This window comes from Oncorhynchus kisutch, linkage group LG24 (assembly GCF_002021735.2).
Source record: "Oncorhynchus kisutch isolate 150728-3 linkage group LG24, Okis_V2, whole genome shotgun sequence".
NCBI lineage: Eukaryota > Metazoa > Chordata > Actinopteri > Salmoniformes > Salmonidae > Oncorhynchus > Oncorhynchus kisutch.
In genome coordinates, this window is record NC_034197.2 from 26,232,872 (window position 1) to 26,259,526 (window position 26,655).

The 26,655-nt window shown below is 43.3% G+C and overlaps 2 long non-coding RNA genes across 2 annotated transcripts; one reads left to right on the plus strand and one right to left on the minus strand.

Moving 5' to 3' along the window:
* The first annotated feature begins 10,531 nt into the window (after positions 1–10,531).
* On the plus strand, positions 10,532–12,298 carry LOC116356834 (uncharacterized). Its single transcript, XR_004205115.1, has 2 exons — positions 10,532–10,647; positions 10,730–12,298. It is a non-coding gene; the product is annotated as an uncharacterized LOC116356834 (long non-coding RNA).
* Positions 12,299–18,952: 6,654 nt separating this feature from the next.
* Positions 18,953–20,211, minus strand: LOC116356836 (uncharacterized). Its single transcript, XR_004205117.1, has 3 exons — positions 20,030–20,211; positions 19,600–19,934; positions 18,953–19,386 (listed from the first exon to the last, which is right to left on the minus strand). It is a non-coding gene; the product is annotated as an uncharacterized LOC116356836 (long non-coding RNA).
* Between the last annotated feature and the right edge of the window lie 6,444 nt (positions 20,212–26,655).

Genomic DNA, 26,655 nt, shown 5'->3' on the forward strand with positions numbered 1-26,655 from the left:
TCGCGACGGAGGAGCCAGCCGAATAACTCCTTCGGGTAGATAACGTCGGCAGTCCAGTTGTGAAGGCCCGGTGGGGCTCCGCGAAGGCAGTAAAACGGGTCCGGATAGGTGACTGCAGCCCAGGTGTGATTGATGGAACTCAGGAGTGATTGACGGAGCTTGCTAGCTCCGGAATAATTGATGTTTGCTCCGGAATCGACGAAGGCCGATAGTCACACGGATAGCAGCTAGCTAGCTGTGAGATCTGGGTATGAATGTCCAGAGAGCAGTCGAAATCCAGGGACATGGAGAGAAAAATTGGTCCGGTATGTTCCGTTCCGAGCCGCGCTGCGCCGTACAGAACTGGCGATAGATTTTCGAGCTAAAGGATAGCTGATGACCACAAACCGTGGTTAGCTGAATACTAACGATTTGCCAGTAAAGGAGCTAACTAGCTTCTGAACTAGCTTCTGGATTAGCTTCTGGCTAGTTTCAGGCTAGCTTCTTGGAGTTTCTGGCTAGCTTCTTGGAGGATTACAGATCTGAGGTAAATAATACTTTTTTATAAATATACATTGGTGAGGCGGGTTGCAGGAGAGTGTTTTGAAGATGAGTTGATGGAAAATAAAAATAAAATGTATGTGAAAAAGTTGTAAATATATATATATATACAGGACACGACAAGACGAGGACAAAAGACGTCTGAACTGCTATGCCACCTTGGTTTGACCCATCTGGTTTGTGCTTAGTGGGACTATCATTTGTTTTTGAACAGGACAATGACCCAACATACCTTCAGGCTGTGTAAGGGCTACAAATATAAAATATATTTAGATTTGTTTAACACTTTTTTTGGTTACAACATGATTCCATATGTGTTATTTCATAGTTTTGATGTCTTCACTGTTATTCTACAATGTAGAAACCCTTGAATGAGTAGGTGTGTCCAAACTTTTGACTGATCCTGTAAGTATTCAGACACTTTGCTATGAGACTTGAAATTGAGCTCAGGTGCATCCTGTTTCCATTGATTGATCATCCTTGAGATGTTTCTACAACTTGGAGTCCATCTGTGGTAAAATCAATTGATTGGACATGATTTGGAAAGGCACACAACAGTCTATATAATGATTAACAACTCATGGTGTAATTGTAACAACATACAGGAACTCAAGTCATTTAGTTCACCTAACCTAGAATGCAGACCGTATTATCTCCCAAGAGAATTCTCTTCCGTTATTGTCACAGCCGTGTATATCCCCCTCGAGCCGATACCATGACGGCCCTCAAGGAACTTCACTGGACTTTATGCAAACTGGAAACCATATATCCTGAGGCTGCATTTATTGTAGCTGGGGACTAACAAAGCTAATTTGAGAACAAGGCTATTCAAATTCTATCAGCATATCATCTGTAGCACTCAAGCTGAAAAACGCAGGACCACTGACCCTCCTTTTGGCAAATCTGACCACGACTCCATTTTTGCTCCTCCCTTCCTATAGGTAGAAACTCAAACTTGAAGTACCCGTGCTAAGGGCTACTCAACGCTGGTCTGACAAATCAGAATCAACGCTTCAAGATTGTTTTGATCACGCGGACTGGGATGTTTCGGGTAGCCACAGAGAATAATATTGACATATACGCTGACACGTTGAGTGTGTTTATAAGGAAGTGTATAGGAGATGTTGTACCCACTGTGACTATTAAAACCTACCCTAACCAGAACCGTGGATAGATGGCGGCATTCGTGCAAAACTGAAAGAACGAACCACTGCATTTAACCATGGAAAGGCGACTGGGAATATGGCTGTATACAAACAGTGTGGTTATTCCCTCCGCAAGGCAATCATACAAGCAAAACGTGATTATAGAGAAAAAGTGGAGTCGCAATTCAAAGGCTCAGACACGAGATGTATGTGGCAGGGTCTACAGACTATCACAGGCTGTAAAAGGAAAACCAGCCACGTCACAGAAACCAACGTTTTGCTTCCAGACAAACTAAACACTTTCTTTGCCCGCTTTGAGGATAATACAGTGCCACTGACGCGGCCCGCTACCAAGGACTGTGGGCTCTCCTTCTCCGTGGCCGACATGAGTAAGACATTTAAATGTATTAACCCTCGCGAGGCTGCCGGCCCAGACAGCATCCCTAGCCGCGTCCTCAGGGCATGCGCAGACCAGCTGCCTGGTGTGTTTATGGACATATGCAATCTCTCCCTGTCCCAGTCTGCTGTCCCCACATGCTTCAAGATGGCTTGGGGGTAGATCTGTTAAGAAGCCTTTTGGACCTAGACTTGGTGCTCCGGTACCGCTTTTTAGCGGCAGGGACTGGGAGACTATTCAGGATCAAGGGAAAGATTAACGGAGCAGAAAGACCCCTTGATGAAAACCTGCTCCAGAGAGCTCTGGACATCAGACTGGGGCAAAGGTTCACCTTACAACAGGACAATGATCCTAAGCACACAGCCAAGACAACGCAGGAGAGGCTTTGCGACAAGTCTCTGAATGTCCTTGAGTGGCCCAACCAGAGCCCCGTCTTGAAACCAATCGAAACATCTCTGGAGAGACCTGAAAATAGCTGTGCAGTGACGCGCCCCATCCAACCTGACAAAGCTAGAGAGGATCTGCAGGGAAGAATGGGAGAAACTCTCCAAATACAGGTGTGCCAAACTTGTAGTGTCATATCCAAGAAGAGTCGAGGCTGTAATTGCTGCCAAAGGTGCTTCAACAAAGTACTGAGTGCAGAGTCTGAATACTGTAACATTTCAGTTATTTCAGTCTATTTTCATACATTTTGAAAAATGTTGAAAATGTTGCTTAGTCGTTATGGGGTATTATTTGTAGATTGATGAGAATAAAAAAAAAAACATTATAATCAGGGTGCACATGGGTGGGGTCCCAGGTCTCCTCCGAGCGCTTAAACCATTCATCCACTGCAGGAGCTTCGATCTGGCTCTGATGCCAAGGTGCCAGAACCGGCTGATACCCCAGTATACACTGGAAGGGAGAGAGGTTAGTGGAGGAGTGGCGAAGTGAGTTTTGGGCCATCTCTACCCAGGGGATGAATGTCGCCCACTCCCACTCCTGGCAATATGACCGCAGAAACCTACCCACATCCTGGTTTACTCTCTCCACCTGCCCATTACTCTCGGGGTGAAAACCTGAGGTAAGGCTGACCGAGAACCCCCAGACGTTCCATGAACCCTCTCCAGACCCTGGACATGAACTGGGGACCCCGATCAAAGACTATGTCCTCAGGTAACCCGTAGTGCCGGAAGACGTGAGTGAACAGGGCCTCCGCAGTCTGTAGGGTTGTAGGGAGACCGGGCAAAGGGATGCACCCAAAGGGATGCACCCAACACCCTCACAGGTGTTGCCCTGTGAGGGAGGAAGATCCGTCAGGAAGTCCACCGATGGGTGCAACCATGTAAACTCCATCTGGGCAGGTGCCTGGGAGCCTTGTACTGGGTGCACACCGAGCAGGAGGAAACATAAAACCTCGCGTCCTTGGCCAAGGTGGACCACCAGTACCCACTAAGGCAACGCACTGTCCGACCGAAGCCAGGGTGACCAGAACGGGGTGACGTGTGGGCCCAATAGATCAAATGGTCACGGACAGCACACGGAACGTACAGGCGCCCAGCTGGACACTGGTGGGGAGTGGGCTCTGTGCGTAACGCACGTTCGATGTCCGCGTCCAGCTCCCACACCACTGATGCCACCAGGCAAGAGGCCGGAAGTATGGGAGTGTGATCCATTGACCGCTCCTCTTTGTCATACATCCGGCTCAGTGCATCTGCCTTAGCATTCTGGGAACCTGGTCTTTTAGGTCAGGGTGAAAACAAAATGGGTAAAGAACATGGCCCACCTAGCCTGTTGAGGGTTCAGTCTCCTCGCCGCCCGGATGTACGCCAGATTGCGGTGGTCAGTCCAGATGAGAAAATGGTGTTTAGCCCCCTCAAGCCAATGTCTCCACGCCTTCAGAGCCTTGACAACAGCCAACAGCTCCCGGTCCCCCTCATCACAGTTTCGCTCGGCCGGGCTGAGCTTCTTCGAAAAGATAGCACAGGGGCAGAGCTTTGGTGGTGTGCCCGAGCGCTGAGAATGCACGGCTCCTATTCCAGCCTCGGACGCGTCCACCTCCACATGAACGCCAAAGAGGGATCCGGATGAGCCAGCACGGGAGCCGAGATAAACAGAGCCTTCAGGTGACCAAAAGCCCTGTCCGCCTCAGCCGAACACTGCAGCCGCACCGGTACCCCCTTCAGCAGTGAGGTAATGGATGCTGCTACCTGACCAAAACCCCTAGAAACCACTGCACTTCCTTTACCATGGTGGGAGTCGGCCAATTACGCAAGGCTGAAATGTGGTCACTCTCCATCTCCACCCCTGATGTGGAAATGCGGTACCCTAGGAAGGAGACTCTATCCTCGGGTTGGTGGTTGAAGACTGCTCGGAGGCGGCGGGTTAAATCCTCAAAATGGTCCAGCGCCGCATCTCCTTCTCCCCACATGGCGTTGGCCCACTCCAGGGCTTTCCCGAGAGGCACGAGACAAGGGCGGACACCTTCTCACGTCCAGAAGGAGCCGGGTAGACGGTTGCCAGGTTGCCAGAGATCCAGCTGCAACAGGAAACCCTGGCAGCGTGCAGCCGTCCCATCGTACTCCCGGGGAAGGGCGAGACGAATCCCACTGGGACTGGGTGCAGGGGGTGCGAGTAGTGTAGACCCCGGTTGTGCTGGTGGAGTCGCTGGAGGAACTCCCTGTCTCTCCCAGCGGTCCATGGTTTGGACGACGTGGTCCAAGGTTGCACCGAGATGGTGGAGCATCGCCGCATGTTCCCGGACGCGCTCCTCAACCCCTATACCAGGGGCACCTGCTCCTGCTGACTCCATATTCGGGTGTGAAATTCTGTAAGAGGTGTGTGACTTGCTGCAGGGAAGTCAGGCGCAGGAGAGCAGAACTGGGTAATAACTGGAGCGGTTTAATGTGCAAAACCAATGGCAACCAATGGCACCCACTGTAGAGCCTCTAGTCCTGCTCACTATACCTTATCCAACCTATTAGTTCCACCACCCACACATGCAATGACATCTCCTGGTTTCAACGATGTTTCTAGAGACAATATCTCTCTCTTCATCACTCAATACCTAGGTTTACCTCCACTGTATTCACATCCTACCATACATTTGTCTGTACATTATACCTTGATGCTATTTTATCGCCCCCAGAAACCTCCTTTTACTCTATGTTCCAGACGTTCTAGACGACCAATTCTCATAGCTTTTAGCCGTACCCTTATTCTACTCCTCCTATGTTCCTCTGGCGATGTAGAGGTGAATCCAGGCCCTGCAGTGCCTAGCTCCACTCCTATTCCCCAGGCGCTCTCTTTTGACGACTTCTGTAACCGTAATAGCCTTGGTTTCATGCATGTTAACATTAGAAGCCTCCTCCCTAAGTTTGTTCTATTCACTGCTTTAGCACACTCTGCCAACCCGGATGTTCTAGCTGTGTCTGAATCCTGGCTTAGGAAGACCACCAAAAATTCTGAAGTTTTAATTCCAAACTACAACATTTTCAGACAAGATAGAACTGCCAAAGGGGGCGGTGTTGCAATTTACTGCAAAGATAGCCTGCAGAGTTCTGTCCTACTATCCAGGTCTGTACCCAAACAATTTGAACTTCTACTTTTAAAAATCCACCTCTCTAAAAACAAGTCTCTCACCGTTGCCGCCTGCTATAGACCACCCTCTGCCCCCAGCTGTGCTCTGGACACCATATGTGAACTGATTGCCCCCCATCTATCTTCAGAGTTCGTGCTGCTAGGCGACCTAAACTGGAACATGCTTAACACCCCAGCCATCCTACAATCTAAACTTGATGCCCTCAATCTCACACAAATAATCAATGAACCTACCAGGTACCTCCCCAAAACCTTAAACACGGGCACCCTCATAGATATCATCCTAACCAACTTCCCCTCTAAATACACCTCTGCTGTCTTCAACCAAGATCTCAGCGATCACTGCCTCATTGCCTGCATCCGTAATGGGTCAGCGGTCAAACGACCTCCACTCATCACTGTAAAACGCTCCCTGAAACACTTCTGCGAGCAGGCCTTTCTAATCGACCTGGCCGGGGTATCCTGGAAGGATATTGATCTCATCCCGTCAGTAGAGGATGCCTGGATATTTTTTTAAAATGCCTTCCTAACCATCTTAAATAAACATGCCCCATTCAAGAAATTTAGAACCAGGAACAGATATAGCCCTTGGTTCTCCCCAGACCTGACTGCCCTTAACCAACACAAAAACATCCTATGGCGTTCTGCATTAGCATCGAACAGCCCCCGTGATATGCAGCTGTTCAGGGAAGCTAGAAATCATTATACACAGGCAGTTAGAAAAGCCAAGGCTAGCTTTTTCAAGCAGAAATTTGCTTCCTGCAACACTAACTCAAAAAAGTTCTGGGACACTGTAAAGTCCATGGAGAATAAGAACACCTCCTCCCAGCTGCCCACTGCACTGAAGATAGGAAACACTGTCACCACTGATAAATCCACCATAATTGAGAATTTCAATAAGCATTTTTCTACGGCTGGCCATGCTTTCCACCTGGCTACTCCTACCCCGGACAACAGCACTGCACCCCCAACAGCAACTCGCCCAAGCCTTCCCCATTTCTCCTTCTCCCAAATCCATTCAGCTGATGTTCTGAAAGAGCTGCAAAATCTGGACCCCTACAAATCAGCCGGGCTAGACAATCTGGACCCTTTCTTTCTAAAATTATCTGCCGAAATTGTTGCCACCCCTATTACTAGCCTGTTCAACCTCTCTTTCGTGTCGTCTGAGATTCCCAAAGATTGGAAAGCAGCTGCGGTCATCCCCCTCTTCAAAGGGGGGGACACTCTTGACCCAAACTGCTACAGACCTATATCTATCATACCGTGCCTTTCTAAGGTCTTCGAAAGCCAAGTCAACAAACAGATTACCGACCATTTCGAATCTCACCATACCTTCTCTGCTATGCAATCTGGTTTCAGAGCTGGTCATGGGTGCACCTCAGCCACGCTCAAGGTCCTAAACGATATCTTAACCGCCATCGATAAGAAACATTACTGTGCAGCCGTATTCATTGATCTGGCCAAGGCTTTCGACTCTGTCAATCACCATATCCTCATCGGCAGACTCGACAGCCTTGGTTTCTCAAATGATTGCCTCGCCTGGTTCACCAACTACTTCTCTGATAGAGTTCAGTGTGTCAAATCGGAGGGTCTGCTGTCCGGACCTCTGGCAGTCTCTATGGGGGTGCCACAGGGTTCAATTCTTGGACCGACTCTCTTCTCTGTATACATCAATGAGGTCGCTCTTGCTGCTGGTGAGTCCCTGATCCACCTCTACGCAGACGACACCATTCTGTATACTTCCGGCCCTTCTTTGGACACTGTGTTAACAACCCTCCAGGCAAGCTTCAATGCCATACAACTCTCCTTCCGTGGCCTCCAATTGCTCTTAAATACAAGTAAAACTAAATGCATGCTCTTCAACCGATCGCTACCTGCACCTACCCGCCTGTCCAACATCACTACTCTGGACGGCTCTGACTTAGAATACGTGGACAACTACAAATACTTAGGTGTCTGGTTAGACTGTAAACTCTCCTTCCAGACCCATATCAAACATCTCCAATCCAAAGTAAAATCTAGAATTGGCTTCCTATTTCGCAACAAAGCATCCTTCACTCATGCTGCCAAACATACCCTTGTAAAACTGACCATCCTACCAATCCTCGACTTTGGCGATGTCATTTACAAAATAGCCTCCAATACCCTACTCAACAAATTGGATGCAGTCTATCACAGTGCAATCCGTTTTATCACCAAAGCCCCATATACTACCCACCATTGCGACCTGTACGCTCTCGTTGGCTGGCCCTCGCTTCATACTCGTCGCCAAACCCACTGGCTCCATGTCATCTACAAGACCCTGCTAGGTAAAGTCCCCCCTTATCTCAGCTCGCTGGTCACCATAGCATCTCCCACCTGTAGCACACGCTCCAGCAGGTATATCTCTCTAGTCACCCCCAAAACCAATTCTTTCTTTGGCCGCCTCTCCTTCCAGTTCTCTGCTGCCAATGACTGGAACGAACTACAAAAATCTCTGAAACTGGAAACACTTATCTCCCTCACTAGCTTTAAGCACCAACTGTCAGAGCAGCTCACAGATTACTGCACCTGTACATAGCCCACCTATAATTTAGCCCAAACAACTACCTCTTTCCCAACTGTATTTAATTGTAATTTATTTATTTATTTTGCTCCTTTGCACCCCATTATCTTTTTATTTCTACTTTGCACATTCGTCCATTGCAAAACTACCATTCCAGTATTTTACTTGCTATATTGTATTTACTTTGCCATCATGGCCTTTTTTGCCTTTACCTCCCTTCTCACCTCATTTGCTCACATTGTATATAGACTTGTTTATACTGCATTATTGACTGTATGTTTGTTTTTACTCCATGTGTAACTCTGTGTCGTTTTATCTGTCGAACTGCTTTGCTTTATCTTGGCCAGGTCGCAATTGTAAATGAGAACTTGTTCTCAACTTGCCTACCTGGTTAAATAAAGGTAAAATAAATAAAATAAATAAAAAAACCCAGAACAACAGAATATGGGTACAAAATAACCCGTGGTGAACCAGTCAGAGAGCACAAACACTTTACAACAAACAATTTCACACACAGACATGGGGGGAACAGAGGGTTAAATACACGACAAGTAATGAGGGAATGTAAACCAGGTGTGTGAGAAAACAAGACAAATCAAATGGAAAATGAAAGGTGGATCGGCGATGCCTAGAAGACCGGTGACGTCGTCCGCCGAACGCCGCCCGAACAAAGAGAGGAACCGACTTCGGCAGAAGTCGTGACAGTCTAGAGGCAACTCAATCCTTCTTTTTAATTGCCTAGTTTGCTTTTAATACCATAGTTAGGATAGCTAATTAGCTAAATCTCTCAGGATGTGATGGTGAATGGCTAGAAACACTTTTGATATTTTAGGGAGGCAGTTGACACAGTCTAGTGTTGTAATTCCAACCTTGTTGCCAACTTTTCAGTTTGATATGTTCTGTGTAAATAAAGGATTGTCCTATGATTTGTTTTCTTATGCCAATCCCTATTCATTTCTATATACAGATGACTAAGCATTGCAAATGTATCCAATCTATATTATCAGGCTGTACAAAAATATGAATCAAATAGAACATTAACAGTACAATTGTTCTGTATGGTCCAAGACGGTCACTACTGTTTCCTGAAAGATGGTTCACAGCCATTTTCACCAGGCAAGCAGAAATGAGAGCAGATCGTCTTGAAGTAGGCCTATGTCCGGTGACATGGTAAATTATTGACACATTGGTGCAGTTCACCCCTTACCTTGAGACATTGTAGACTCCTATGATGCCATGTTTAAGAGCAGATTCACATCTAAAACTATACAACCTAACACCACACGCTATATAACGCTGTACAATATTCATGAAATGCTTTTATTACAGCTTGAGAAGCTACAATTCCTGGGCTTTAGGCCAGTGTTGCTACTTCGTAAAAGCAGAATGCCAGGACAGTGGAGGTGTGAAACGATGACCCCAAGTGCAATCTTGGAATAGTCCTACAAAGTTTGCCTTAAAAAATGCAGGGCATTTTCGAAATTGTGGTAGAAAGTAAGATTACCTTATTTCACTTGGCTTAATTGGGGGGGAAACATTCTGGTTTCGGTAGATTGAAGTGAGGTACATTGAGTGTGCAGACTTAACCAGAGCAATACCCAATTAAAATGTCTGATTAACCCAGAGGAGGCACACATGTTTAAAGCCACAGTTTTCAGTATTGATTTATGGTAAACTGAGGGATAAGGTTGGAGAAATGTAGACAGAGCTGTGGATGCACGGCTTGGCAGTCGATGATAGTTTTAAACACATTTAAAGCTGTACATTGCTTTCAAACAAACATAAACAATGCACTAATACAGGCTTAGTTCTTGGTACCAAACTTGCATACAAGTTGGAGTTACCTTTGCAGTTCAAGTTCCCTGTGAAATGCAAGAAAGGAATTGTAGATGGAAGAGGAAAAAGGATATTGATAATAACTACAAAGCTGAAATATATCTTAAATCATGCCATGTGTTGATGAAATTAGTAACCAGTGTTGTGGCTGACCTTCCTGATATCCACAGGTGGGATTGTTAAGAAAAGCATAGCAATATCATAGTTCCATAGTCTTAACGTGTGCCCGGTGACCGTGGTAGAACTGTATGCCCTCCATACCTGTGCATATCTAATTCCTGGTCACACAGGTACTTTGATATCACACCCTGATCTTAGAGAGCCTTTTCATGTCTCTATTTTGGTTTGGTCAGGGTGTGACTTGGGTGGGCATTCTATGTTCTGTTTTCTATGTTTTTATATTTCTATGTTTTGGCTGGGTATGGTTCTCAATCAGGGACAGCTGTCTATCGTTGTCTCTGATTGGGAATCATACTTAGGCAGCTTTCTAAACAATATCAACTCCCATTCCTAACCTTAAGTTTTCGTTCTGCCACTTCCTTTTGACATAGTTTAAAAACCCATGTATGGAAAGCTTGCTTCAACAAGGGGAATACATGTGTAGAGTAGGTGTACATTTAGTCTGCAATTGTTCCTAAAATGTGTGGTCTTTCTGATCTTTTAAATAATTGATTGTGCCTCTCTCAGGTTGGATACCCTTTAACCCTGATGGCACCCCGAACATCATCACCCAGGTCAACAAAAGCCAGGCTAACATCCCTCAGGCCAATGACAGTCAGGCCTCCGTCACCCAGGCCTCCGTCACCCAGGCCTCCGTCACCCAGGCCAACGTCACCCAGGCCAACGTCACCCAGGCAAACTACAGGCAGACCGACGTGTCCCAGGCCAACGACAACCAGGCCAAAGTCTCCCAGGTGAACAACAGCCCAGACAACATCACACTCAGATACCCCCCCCTGACTCCGGACAGCCCGGATGACACTGTCACCCTGAACTCAGTTGACTCCCTATCCCTCCCGACAAAGGGAGGAAGAAGACATGAATGTTTAGTGCCTTGGAGCATTTTCACATATCCACATCTGATTCTGATCTTTGTGTTTAGTACCTTTATTGGCACTAAAATATGTAAATTAGAAACGAAACAAAGTCTTGCTCTAACAAATCTTGGTAGCTGCCTGAGGTGGGTGTAGGAACAGTGAAAATATATTAAGATGCCGTTTTTAGATCAGAAGTAGTTGAGTACATAAGGCTCCGTAACTGCAACAGAGTGATACTTCTGAAGATGTAAGATAAGTTGGGCAGTATGTGAAGTTTCACTCAAGAACAGTATTTCCCTCCCTTGTCTGTCTCTGATAGCTGTCTCCCCTTCTCTTGGCTCTTTGAACTCTGTGGCTCATTCAATGCCTCAGCTAGCCTCACAGTTGCATTCCCAAGCAGGAAATCTGTAGATGATTAGTGTTTGTAGTTAAGGTCATCTTGTCTTTTTGTAGTTGAAAGGGAACTTAGTCATTCTGCTTTTGATATTGCAGTGTGCACAATGGAGTATGGCCAGTGAAGTCCGTGATCAGGGAAAGGTTGGCCCAGGCAAGGCACAGAAAGAGAAAATAAATGTGATCGTATAACCTACTGTACGTATTATTGAAGATCATTGGCTGTTTTATAAGAAAAATCACAATGTCCCATGATTAGGACCTTGTGTTTTGTGCAATCATTTCACATAGCCTGAGGATGGTTTAAATAAAGGTACAAGTACAGGCATTTCACATGATTTCACAAAACACAGGTTCGTACCCATGATTTCCCAATAGCAGTGGTACATAAAGGTGACGGACCCCATACACTTACCACAAATTCCTCGTTTTGCCAAGTTCTCCATATGGTACATTGCTCTCCGTTACTGTTTTTTGTATGGTCATTAGCAGGGTATACATGAGGCCAATTTTAGCTTCAAGACACAGGCAAAAAATGAAATAATATATTGTGCTGATTCATTGGTATATTGAACCATATCGCTCGCTGTTATTGAAGATCATTGGCTGTTTTATAAGAAAAATCACAATGTCCCATGATTAGGACCTTGTGTTTTGTGCAATCATTTCACATAGCCTGAGGATGGTTTAAATAAAGGTACAAGTACAGGCATTTCACATGATTTCACAAAACACAGGTTCGTACCCATGATTTCCCAATAGCAGTGGTACATAAAGGTGACGGACCCCATACACTTACCACAAATTCCTCGTTTTGCCAAGTTCTCCATATGGTACATTGCTCTCCGTTACTGTTTTTTGTATGGTCATTAGCAGGGTATACATGAGGCCAATTTTAGCTTCAAGACACAGGCAAAAAATGAAATAATATATTGTGCTGATTCATTGGTATATTGAACCATATCGCTCGCTGTAGTTTAAAAACTCAGTGTGGATAGTGTTAACAATAACATTTTGGGATTCTGCCATCTATGCACCTTCCTCATTGTATCTCAGCTTATACATTTGATTAAATAAAGTTTTTTTCTTTGCAGTGGAATGACGTTTGGCCAATTTGCTGTATTGGTGGCGACTACAGTAGTAATGGTGGTAGTAATGGCAGATAGTCCACTTAAATATTTTGTCTTGCCCATTCACCCTCGGAATGGCACACATACACAATTCATGTCTCAAGGCTTAAAAATCCTCCCCTTTAACAAGTGACATCAATAAGGGATCATAGCTTTAACCTGGTCAGTCTGTCATGGAAAGAGCAGGTGTTCTTGATGTTTTGTACACTCAGTGTGTACACAATGACTCTACAAGAATATAAATGAAAAATGTCATGAGGAGAGTACAATTACATATGTCTGCCTCACTCTCAGAAAAAAGTAGCACTGCGAGGTTTTGCACAGTCAAATGTGACAAACAAAGAACTGTACAAATAATATATTTGTGACATGAATATTTAAAAATAAATATATTTAAACATTTATCAATAGAATAGTACATATGACAGTACAATAATATGAGATATAGGGTCTGGTCAAAAGTAGTGCACTTGGGAATAGGGTGCCATTTGGGATGAGTCCTAACTCTAACCAAACACTATCGCATGAAGCCAGATTTATGATTTAATATACGGGACACAAACATATTCCAACTAAACAATGGATATAAGGTGTTTCGCAACTAAACCAGTATAAAACCTAGGAATTAGTTATATTTTACAAACACATAAAGGTACCCACAAGCATATTTCTGATGGAAATAAACTCTTCAATTGTTGACCACCGTATTCCCTCCTTAGGTTTTATTACGCCATTGTTTATAAACACCAAAGAAAGGACAATCATATGTTTAACATTGTGTGGAAGTCATGGACTTTCAGTCCTTACATCTAAAGTGCTGTTTAAGAATTTAAGAGGGCTTACATTTTCCCAGGACCATCCTTCCTCTGTAGCCAAAAATAAGTGTCTGGGGCTGAGAGGTACAGAGAATGTAATTAAATGAGTCCCCCTTAAATGAAAGGGTGATACTGTGGGGGACAGATTCACAGCTGCATGGAGTGGGCTTTTGGTGAAGGTAGATGGTATGACAGCTGTCTTCTGAAGCAACTCTTCCTGCTCTCAGGAAGGGAACCTGAACTGCACTTGTCTATTACATAGTAAGAAAAACAACAAACAAAAAACAAAAAGCCTAATAAAATGTATTGAAGCCATAGTAAGCCATCTGTAATGAATGTATGTACATGTAAAAGACAGTTATTTGAAATGTCAACTACGCACAAAAACAAATAACAATGTAAAAACTATGGTAACTCATAAAAGCTCAAGGCAACAAAACAACATCAGTATAATTAAAAGGTACTGTAGTACCTAGGTTGCTCCCTCTTCTGCCTCCTCTTCATCATCACCACTGCTAATGTAGTCATATCCCTTCTGTTCCTCCTCATCCCCATCTAAAATAAGAGAGGAGTTCAGACCCAAAGCAGTCTTGGACATTTGCCTGAGTAACTTAAGCCTGCCCCAAATTTCTGCGAGTCTCAGTAGACCTGTGTGTCCTTCTGCAGAATGCCCTGTAGTATAGGTACGAAAGAAAGACATCAAATTATTAACATACAGATACAAAATCACAAGACTGATCAAATAAATACATTAACTTGGTGGGAATTGACAGAACAATATCGGAATTTGTGTGAAATCAAACTAGCTGAAAAATGGTGGGTATGAGAGGAACCTGCCATCACTTGAAATCTGGGTCCTAAGGACCAACGCAAAGCTGTTCAGAGAGGAACAGTGCTGGGCCATCTCCCTAACCAGAATTGTTTTCTCCCCCAAAAGGAGCATGCTCCGCACGTGCTGATCGTGGACCTTTTTCTTGGTCAGGGTTGTAAACAGATGATCCTGGAACAATTACAACCACATTAAATATGTATGTCCCAAAGAAAACTCCAGCATCCGCTAATTACATTTTAAACACGTACAACTGCTATGGATTTCCCAAGGCCAGATCTGCACTTAGGAACCACTCTCAGGATCAACCAGATTCCCCTCAACAATTTTAGGGAGTGCGCACAAGTGTCTATTCTGTGTTGAGAGGTTAACAAAGAAATATGTACACCTATATCAAATCAAAATCAAATCATATACACGTGTTTACCAGATGTTATTGTGGGTGTAGCAAAATGCTTGCGATTCTAGCTCCAACAGTGCAGAAATATCTAACAATTTCACAGCAATACACACATCTAAAGTAAAGGAATGGAATTAAGAATATATAAATATTTGGATGAGAAATGTCTGTCCCGTTCATATAAAGGATCGGGAGACAGATGCAGGAATGCGTAACAGTTTGTTCTATTACTACCCAAATTACAGCATGCCCTGTTAAGGCACGGGACAAAGACCAAACAAACACGTATACAAAACACAGGGTTGAGACCCAAACAAAAGAGTGAGGAGTACCTCGAAAAAATACACGGAACGAGACCTGAAAACACAAGCGTACAATGATACAATACGGGACGAGACCCATAATCATCTGCACACTACAAGCGACACGAAAGCCTAAACAACAAGGCACAGGTACTCACATGACCAACGGACATGGGAACAATAATCAACAGCCCAATGGTGAACCAAAGGCACATTTATACAAATATAAATCAGTGAGGAAATGGGGACCAGGTGTGTGCGTAATGGCACAGTTCAGTGCCTAGAGGCCGGTGATGTAGACCTCTGAAACTGGTGCACGGAATGAGCAACAGTACCAAGGGCACTGTGACGATCTCAGAGCGGCATAGACTAGGATACAGTAGAATAGAATAGAATACAGTATATACATATGAGATGAGTAATGCAAGATATGTAAACATTATTCAAGTGTTAAAGTGACTAGTGTTCCATTTATTAAAGTGGCCATTGATTTTAAATCAATGTATTTATTCATCCTGTAATGTGCTAGTGATGTCTATTTAACAGTCTGATGGCCTTGCGATAGAAGCTGTTTTTCAGTCTCTCGGTCAGCTTTGATGCACCTGTACTGACCTCATCTTCTGGATGATAGCGGGGTGAACAGGCAGTGGCTTGGGTGGTTGTTGTCCTTGATGATCTTTTTGACCTTTCTGTGACATCGGGTGCTGTAGGTGTCCTGTAGGGCAGGTAGTTTACCCCCACAACTGCGGTTGTGGGCGTTGCAGTTGCCATACCAGGTGGTGATACAGCCCGACAGGATGCTCTCAATTGTGCATCTGTAAAGTTTGTGAGGGTTTTAGGTGCCAAGCCACATTTCTTCAGCCTCATGAGGTTGAAGAGGCGTTGTTGCGCCTTCTTCTCCACACTGTCTGTGTGGGTGGACCATTTCAGTTTGTCAGTGATGTGTACGCCAAGGAACTTGATAGATTTTTATGCATAATTTAGAGTTATTAATGTAACTTTATTTGTTCTATATGTTTGGATTTTTAATACATTGTAAGGCTGCATGATGAGACTAATGATGATTTGAATAAAGTTGCTTGAAAGTCATGAGCTGTGCAGGCTGTACACACTTCATCAGTCTCACATTCACAATTTGACAAGCACTTGATAATGCCTCAAATTTCACGCCGCTATCCCCTTTGTGTGACCGTAATGCACCCTAAAAAATCCAGGCCTTTTGCGCCCAGTGGCATTTGTGCCCTTGGCCCGGAGTGCTGCGTTGTGCTCTTCTCCCTGAGTGCTGCGTGCTCTGAAACACATCTCACTCACATGGCTCTCCATCACCTGATCGGGTCTTTCTCACAGGCTACAAATGAAAACAGACACATCAGGAACGCAACTGCACGTGTCCTTATCCAATTCCGAGGTGCATATTGAATATATTGGAAGAACTGTCCACAATAAATGTTGTCAGCCAACAAGGTGAGTAGGCCTAACAAACAGCAAAAGCACTAGCCTATGTCCATCTACTATCCCCCATAGTACTATTCTATTCTGTCCGAGAAACTATTCAGCTATTCCTTCACATTATAAGCTCACCAATGTGCATATGACAGTAGGCTATAGGGAAAACACCATTATCAAAAGTGACAGAAAATGTGATCATGCATGTAATGCTTTTATTATGAACTTGAAACTCATGCGCTGCTTATGTATGCCAGTTAGGCTCTACACCCTTTGATTTAATTTATACATTTCACATTTTTGTTATATTTTTTTACCCCTTTTTATCCCCAATTTCATGGTATCCAATTGATAGTTACAGTCTTGTCCCATCCCTGGTAATTCCCGTACAGACTAGGGAGAGGCGAAGAAACACAACCAAGCCAAGCAACACTGCTTTTTGACACAATGCCCGCTTAACCCGGAAGCCAGCTACACCATTGTCTCGGAGGAAACACCGTACACCTGGCAACCGTGTCAGCGTGCACTGCGCCCGGCCCACCACAGGAGTCGCTAGTGAGCGATGGGACAAGAACATTCCTGCTGGCCCTATCCTCCCCTAACCCGGACGACGCTGGGCCAATTGTGCGCCGCCCCATGGTTCTCCCAGTTGCGATCGACTGCGACCGAGCCTGGACTCGAACCAGTATCCCTAGTGGCACAGGTTAGCACTGTGCCACTCGGTAGGCCATTCTACACCCAGTTTAAAGCAGATTAATGTGCTTCATTTTAAGATGTTATTTGTCCACTTTAGTTGTGATACAAACCTTATCAAAACATATAGGCCTATTGGCTAGGCTACATGAGGTGTGCGAATATGAAAAGGCATTGTTTCTTTCCTTATGCTGGGCATCATTCATAAGTGATCATATATCATTCACAAGTGATAGGCTAATATTGTCACCCATCAGGCTATTCTTGAATTAATATTGTCTTTACATATACTAAATAACATGTGTGTCTCGAAACAGGGGCAGCGGGAAAAGTACATGTCATCTCTGCTTTTCAATAGATAATGGAGGTGTCACGCCCTGACCTTAGAGATCATTTTAATTCTCTATTTGGTTAGGTCACGGTGTGACTAGGGTGGGCAATCTATGTTTTATATTTCTTTGTTGGCCTGGTATGGTTTCCAATCAGAAGCAGCTGTCTATCGTTGTCTCTGATTGGGGATCATATTTAGGCAGCCTTTTCACCCCTGTCGTTTGTTGGATCTTGTTTTTGTTTAGCTGCCTGTGAATAGCACAGAATGTTACGCTTTGTTTTCGCCTGTATTGTTTTTGATGAGTTGCATATTTATTAAACAGATGGAACTGTAAGTACGCTGCGCCTTGGTCCATTCATTCCAACGACCATGACAGAGATACCTAGGTGTCTGGCTAGACTGTAAACTCTCCTTCCAGACTCATAATAAACATCTCCAATCCAAAATCAAATCTAGAATTGGCTTTCTATTTCGCAACAAAGCCTCCTTTCACTCACGCTGCTAAACTTACCCTAGTACTGACTATCCTCATGTCATCTACAAAATAGCTTCCAACACTCTACTCAGCAAACTGGATGCAGTCTATCACAGACTCACATTTTGTTACCAAATCACCTTATACCACCCACCACTGCGACCTGTATGCTCTAGTCGGCTGGCCCTCGCTACATATTCGTCGCCAGACCCACTGGCTCCTGGTCATCTATAAGTCTATGCTAGGTAAAGCTCCACCTTATCTCAGTTCACTGGTCACGATAACAGCCACCCATAGCACACGTTCCAGCAGGTTTATCTCACTGATCATCCCCAAAGCCAACACCTCATTTGGCCACCTTTCCTTCCAGTTCTCTGCTGCCAGTGACTGGAACGAATTGCAAAAATTGGAAACTTTTATTTCCCTCACCAACATTAAACATCAACTATCTGAGCAGCTAACCGATCGCTGCAGCTGTACATAATCCATCTGTAAATAGCCCACCCAATCTACCTACAGTATCTCATCCCCATACTGTTTAAAAAATAAATAATTCTCCTCTTTTGCACACCAGTATCTCTACTTGCACATCATCTGCTCATTTATCACTCCAGTGTTAATCTGCTAAATTGTAATTATTCGCTCCTATATGGCCTATTTATTGCCTTTTTACTCCATGTGTAACTCTGTGTTGTTGTCTGTGTCACTGCTTTGCTTTATCTTGGCCAGGTCGCAACTTGTTCTCAACTAGCCTACCTGGTTAAATAAAGGTGAAGTGAAATGAAAATAAAAAACACAAGTTAAGGCCATGTAACCTGAGTTGAATGCTGCGTGAGGTGCACATGTATAGTACATAAACAGATGCATGCGCCATATATTTGTGGTGGACACTTGTTACGGCCACAGGATAATGTTTTGGTATGTCACAAAATCACGTTACGACCACACGATATTCAAGTCTTGCTAAGTGGATGGTCTCTACAGAAGGTGTAAATGGTTGCAAATACTTGCATAGTAGCAATATCATAAATAGATAGTGGCAATATAAATAAAATATACAGTATGTACACGATATCAGCACGATAAATGAGGTAGTTATATGCATACAATCAGGGGTAAAGTGGCTGAGCAGCAGAATTAAAAAAATTGTAGCCGCAACGTAGGAGAGAGTCATTTGACTAGAGGCACTGCAGGTAGAGCTGATCCAGACTGTGGTGGAGATTGTGCATGGTCCTCCAGGCACAATACCAGAGCACAAACTTGTTATTGTTTTGGCCACTGCAGTTATCACAATTCAGGTCCACATGTGTTTCCCCAACTCCGTAGTTGGTGAAGAAATGGTGCATGTAGTTGATGACTGCGCTGCTGCCTTCTTCGATCAAGTAGTTGACTTGTTGTGGTATTCCTTCACAGCAGACACCAAACAACCAACACTTGCGAGGCGTTAAAATGTAGATTGGACCTGGCTGCATAGGTTCAGAAGGGTAGTGCAGCTGCAAACAACAAAAGAACATTAAGATAATTTACATTTAATTGTCTCACCCCTGTCAATCTGTCTTTACACCGCTCAGTGAAATGTATTTGCCTGCCTCTCAAATATGTACATATATATATATTTTTTTAAATGATTTTTGTATATTTTTGTTGTGTATATTTATCTATCCATCTATGTTCTTAATCAGTATAAAGGAGGACATGTTGCTTACTTGTTAAGCAAAATCAAAGCTGTAATGCATCCTGATGTCTGCCTGCTGGTTCAGTAGGGCCCCCAGAGACAACTACAGGTCTTGACAGGTGGTCTTGCAGTCAGCAACCATCGTCTTGTAGACAGACCGCTCACTCTGAACAAGCAGGAGATGCTGCTCGTGCTTCTTCAGCTTGGCTGACTTAACAGCTTCTGGCAGATTGGCAGATCTGAAAACCTGAGAGTTGTTCCTCTGGCACTGCCAGCACAGGTCTGTCCTCAGCTTCGTGCTTGAGATGTGGGGCAGCAATTTTCTCCACAGATTCCTGAAGGATGACCGCCCGACCAAACGTACCTCTGGAAAATACAGAAAAAATGTGAGGTCAATAAAAGTAGTGCCAATCATGTTGGAGGTCAATTAAATAATAAAAATGTGTTTATGCTTTACATACCAAGTGTTGTCATCGAATCCTTGTAGAGACGCCACACTGCTGCTTTTGTCACTTCGGATGGGAGCAGCTTTCCACCAAAGCGTTTGTGTCCTGGGTGGCGTCCTGGTAATACTATTCCACTATCCTCTGCGTAGTTGTTGATGAAGTTCACCACTCGCAGCAGGTCCTCGTGCTTTAGGTGTAATGTTAACGTTAGCAAGCAATGTTTTTTTTTTACAAAAATCACAATCCATCGAGTAACGTTAACAAGACAGCCATCTAACCTCCAATAAAGTTAGCTAACTAACAGCAAATTTTAACTTGGCATTTTGTTTAGACATGTAACATTAATGTTTTTACCTAAATCAATATGGAACATTTCAAGAACTTTGAAAGTTTCTTCAAGTGCAGTCGCAAAAACCACCAAGCATTATGATGAAACTGCCTCTTATGAAAACCGCCACAGGAAAGAAAGACCCAGGGTTACCTCTGCTGCAGAGGATATGTTCATTAGAGTTTCCTCAGAAATTGCAGCCCAAATAAATGCTTCACAGAGTTTGAGTAACAGACACATCTCAACATCAACTGTTCAGAGGAGACTGCGTGAATCAGGCCTTCATGGTCGAATTGCTGCAAAGAAACCACTAGTAAAGGACACCAAGAAGAAGAAGAGATTTGCTTGGGCCAAGAAACACAAGCAATGGACATTAGACCGGTGGTCTGGTTCCTTGGTCTGTCCTTTGGTCTGATGTGTCCAAATGTGAGACTTTTGGTTCCAACCGCTGTGTCTTTGTGAAACGCAGAGTGGGTGAACGGATGATCTCTCCATGTGTGGTTCCCACCGTGAAGCTTGGAGGGGGAGTTGTAATGGTGTGGGGGTGCTTTGCTGGTGACACTCTCAGTGATTTATTTAGAATTCAAGGCACACTTAACCAGCATGGCAACCACAGCATTCTGCAGCGATACGCCATCCCATCTGGTTTGCGCTTTGTGGGACTCACTATCATTTGTTTTTCAACTGGACAATGACCCAACACACCTCCAGGTTGTGTAAGAGCTATTTCACCAAGAAGGAGAGTGATGGAGTGCTGCATCAGATGATCTGGCCTCCACAATCACCCAACCTCAACCCAATTGAGATGGTTTGGGATGAGTTGGACCGCAGAGTGAAGGTAAAGCAGCCAGCAAGTGCTCAGCATATGTGGGAACTCCTTCAAGACTGTTGGAAAAGCATTCCAGGTGAAGCTGGTTGAGCAAATGCCAAGAGTGTGCAAAGCTGTCATCAATGCAAAGGGTAGCTACTTTGAAGAATCTCAAATATATCATATATTTTGATTTGTTTAAAATGTTTGAATTTTGAATGAGTACACTGTAGGTGATGTCCAAACTTTTGACTGGGACTGTATGTAAGTGTGTGCATGTGTGGGTGTGTGATTGTGTTGGTGTGTGCCATTAATGACCAGTTGCTGTGATGTGTCACCTCAGGTCCCCAGGGTTTTAATAAGATACATTGTGTGGCAGGTGAGGCTCAGGTGTACACAGTTAGGTTCTCATCCTGATGCTCATCCTACAGTTAATTGATAATGCCCGAGAAGCCAGTGTTTGGAAGATATGTCACGGGTGTTGTCAGGCCCGATAGCCAGCAAACCCTGCCAATATATCCTCCAAACACTGGCTTCAAGGGCATTTACCACTTTTATACAATTGGTTAACAACATATTCAAATAATGATTTACATATTTTGATTAAAAACGTTACATTTATGAATTAATTCATATAATTTCATCCTTCCACAAGATATAGTCCCGACACAAATCTAGGGTTGCTATGCAAGCCGTCTGGACATTGGTTCTATCGGTTCGGTTGCCAGCCATTCAGTCTTTTTGTTCTGTATGTATGGAGACGACCCAGTCGTTCATTCTAAATGTTCCATTGTCATACAGGCTGGCAACGTCCTTATCCCTTGCTTGCTAGCGAGCCAATTACGGCTAATTTAGTCACTTCAAACAGTTAAGCCAGAATAACAACAGTATTTGTATTTGTTAAAGCTGTTTACTAGTGACATTTATTTGGACACATCCATAACAATGAGTTTATAAGGCGTGATTTTGCCTGGAATAGAAAATGCGCTCTCTCGTCAGGACACGGTTATTCAGAGGACATAGCCATATCACTTCAAACTGAAACTGGAAAGACCGCAAACTAGCTGCACTTCACATTGTTTGACCTTTTTTCTATTGACATGTCTTTGTATATACAGTTGAAGTCGGAAGTTTACATACACTTAGGTTGGAGTCATTAAAACTTGTTTTTCAACCACTCCACAAATTTCTTGTAAACAAACTATAGTTTTGGCAAGTCGATTAGGACATCTACTTTGTGCATGACAAGTAATGTTTCCAACAGATGTTTACAGACAGATTATTTACCTTATAATTCACTATCACAATTCCAGTGGGTCAGAAGTTTGCATACACTAAGTTGACTGTGCCTTTAAACACCTTGGATCATTTCAGAAAATTATGTCATGGATTTAGAAGCTTCTGATAGGCTAATTGTCATCATTTGATTCAATTAGAGGTGTACCTGTGGAGGTATTTCAAGTCCTACCTTCGAACTCAGTGCCTCTTTGCTTGACATCATGGGAAAATCAAAAGAAATCAGCCAAGTCCTCAGAAAAAGATTTGTAGACTTTCAAGTCTTGTTTATCCTTGGGAGCATTTAAAAAATGGCTGAAGCTACCATGTTCACAGTAAAATGAGTCCTATATCGACATAACCTGAAAGGCCGCTCAGCAAGGAAGAAGCCACTGCTTCCAAAACCGCCATAAAAAAAGCCAGACTACTGTTTGCAACTGTTCTGATGAAACAAAAATAGAACTGTTTGGCCATAATGACCATCATTATGTTTGGAGGAAAAAGGAGGATGCTTGCAAGCCGAAGAACACCATCCCAATTGTGAAGTACGGGGGTGGCAGCATCATGTTGTGGGAGTGCTTTGTTGCAGGAGGGACTGGCACACTTCACAAAATAGATGGCATCATCAGGTAGACAATTATGTAGCTATATTGAAGCAACATCCCAAGACATCAGTCTTTAACATAAGTTAAAGTTTGGTCGCAAATGGATCCTCCAAATGGACAATGGCCCCAAGCATACTTCCAACGTTGTGGCAAAATGGCTTAAGGACAACAAAGTCAATCTATTGTAGGAGCCATCACAAAGCCCTGATCTCAATCCCATAGACAATTTATGGCCAGAACTGAAAGTATGTGTGAGCAAGGAGGCTCAGTTACACCAGCTCTGTAAGGAGAAATGGGCCAATATTCACCCAACTTATTGTGGGAAGCTTGTGGAAGGCTACATGAAACGTTTGACCCAAGTTAAACAATTTAAAGGCAATGCTACCACATACTAATTGAGTGTATGTAAACTTCTGACCCACTGGGAATGTGTTGAAATAAATTAAAGCTGAAATAAATACTTTTCTCTACTATTATTCTGACATTTCACATTCTTAAAATAAAGTGATGATCCTAACTGACCTAACACAGGGAATGTTTACTTGGATTAAATGTCAGGAATTGTGAAAAACTGAGTTTAAATGTATTTGGCTATGATGTATGTAACCTTCCGACTTCAACTGTATATCCATAAAAATGATGACTGCTGATTCATGATTTCGACTGGCTGAGAAATGCAGCCTGCCAGTCTCTCATCTCGATTCCCGACGCGTTCATAACTATGGGACAGCTGGAGATCAAAGTTGAAAATTGAAACAATGTTGCAAATGTCGGAGAAACAAACAGTAATGTTTATACAAATCTGAGGTGGAGATTAGCACACACTGACCCTAGAGATCCTTTTTATTCTCTATTTTGGTTAGGTCAGGGTGTGACTAGGGTTGGTACTCTAGTTTTTGCATTTCTATGTTGGCCTGGTATGGTTTCCAAACAGAGGCAGCTGTCTATCGTTGTCTCTGATTGGGGATCATATTTAGGCCGGCTTTTTCCACCCTTTTTTTTATGTGGGATCTTGATTTTCTGTAGGTGCCTGTGAGCAGCCCAGATCGTCACGGTAAGTTTTCTTCTATATTGTTTTTGGTGAGTTGCATATTTATTAAACACGTGGAATTTTAAGTACGCTACGCCTTGGTCCATTTATTCCAACGACCGTGACAGAGATCAAGTTTATGAATTGCCTGGCTGGGCTGAGACAGTGTACTGTAGTCAGTTGCCACAGAGTACATTTTAAGGGCATAGATTTATCCGGTGGTAATTGGCTGGAATGTGTTTTAATTTTTTACCAATCAGCATTCAGGATTAGACCCACCCATTGCATAACAAGGGAACTCATCCTAGACACCAGTGTTGTAGTACTAAAGGCCCATCTCGGTCTCAAGACTATATATTGAGTGTCTCGGTCTTGTCTTGGTGTCCGATACATTTGTACTCGGTCTGAGACCAGCTGAGTAAACTCATAATTATCCATTCAGTCAGCACATTAAACCACTTCGCCAGGCCAAATATTTACACTCCTTTATTGAAACACTATCTTATTGCCTATTAAACTGGGATTTTGACTTTTGTCCTAACATAACTGAACTTTACTTTAATTGAAAAATATCCTCAAACTTTGTCAGAATTTCCTTGATTTGCTGGTAGGGAAGAGTGGGGGAAATTCTTGGAAAGTTCATTCACTCAGAATTAAGTGAATGGACAGAAACAAAGGTCTTTGTTTTTGGCCATTTTGAGCCTGTAATTGAACCCACAAATGATGCTCCAGATACAACTAGTCTAAAGAAGGCCAGTTTTATTGCTTCATTAATCAGGACAACAGTTTTTAGCTGTGCTAACATAATTGCAAATGGTTTTCCTAATGGTCAATTATCCTTTTAAATTATAAACTTGGATGAGCTAACAATGTGCCATTGGAACACAGGAGTGATAGTTGCTGATAATGGGCCTCTGTTATCCGATGTAGATATTCCATTTAAAAAATCTGCCGTTTCCAGCTAAAATAGTCATTTACAACATTAACAATGTCTACACTGTGTTTTTGAGCAATTTGATGTTATTTTGATGGACAAAAAATGGCTTTTCTTTCAAAAATGAGGACATTTCTAAGTGACCCCAACCTTTTGAATGGTAGTGTGCATATATTAAATGTTGTGTTATTTTATAAATCCTCATTGTTCCCATCTGTGCTTGGGTTAGCAATAATTTGTAGAATGGCTCTATTTGGCTGCAGTATGCATGTTTTCACCATTCTGAATGTCTAAAGAATCAAGATCTTCTGAAATATGAACCCAGAAATACTGGACATTTTGAATTGTTATTATGGTGGCAATTTGACAATTATAATCAGTCTTGAATTAGACTCACGTTTTTCTGGTCTTGGTATTAATTAACTCTGTCTCCCTCTCCTCTCCTCTCTGGTCTTGTTCTTGACTTTGACACGATTCGTCTTGAATCAGTCTTGCTTTAGGTGGTCTCGAACTCTACACTGCTAGACACTACCCAGATCTCAGAAATTATTTTATAGGAGTACAGAAAATATGGTGGACATTCCAATCAGAAGGCAAATTGTTTGTTTTGAAAGTGTATTGGAAATGTCATAGTAGCTAGTTAACATTTTAGTTTGGATCTTGCGAGGCAGTTGGCATCAGTTGCCAGTGATCCTGCCGACCAAGCAGGATTTTCTTGAGGGCTTGAACGCAGGCCATGAAGCGGTTAACCATTGTGGTAACAGCGTAACCTACGTTGCTAGCTACGATGACAAAGACCAAAGCCGGCGATCAAAGATCAATGCCATCTTTCATTGAATCAGATGGCTTATTCATCACAAAACCGTTTAATGTTGCCAATTATTTTAATGATTACTTCATTGGCGAAGTGGACAAACTTAGGCAGAAAATGCCAACAACGAACCGTGAGCCATCGTACTCCTGCATAAAACCACTAATAATGAAAGAAAAGTACTGCAAATTTGATAATCGTGTAGCTGTTGAACAAGTTGAGGGGATTAAATTACTTAGCGTTAGCTTAGATTGTAAACTGTCATGGTCAAAACATATGAATTCAATGGTTGTAAAGATGGGGAGAGGTCTGTCTGTTATAAAGAGATGCTCTGCTTTTTTGACACCACACACAAAGCAAGATCTGCAGGCTCTAGTTTTATCTTATCTTGATTATTGTCCAGTCGTGTGATCCAGTGCTGCAAAAAGACCTAGTTAAGCTGCAGCTAGCCCAGAACAGAGCGGCACTTCTTTCTCTTCATTGTAATCAGAGGGCTGATATAAATACTATGCATGCCAGTCTCTCTTGGCAAAGAGTTGGGAGACTGACTGTATCACTACTTTTTATAAGAAACATTGTGTTGAAAATCCCAAATTGTTTGCATGGTAAACTTGCACACAGCTCTGACACACACACTTACCCCACCAGACATGCCACCAGGGGTCTTTTCACAGTCCCCGAATGATCAAATCAAGAAAGCGTACAGTCTTAGAGCCATTATTGCATGGAACTCTGTTTCATCTCATATTGCTCAAATAAATAGCAAACCTCGTTTCAAAAACAGATAAAGCAACACCTCACGGCATAACACCTCTCCCCTATTTGACCTAGATAGCATTTGTTATTTTAT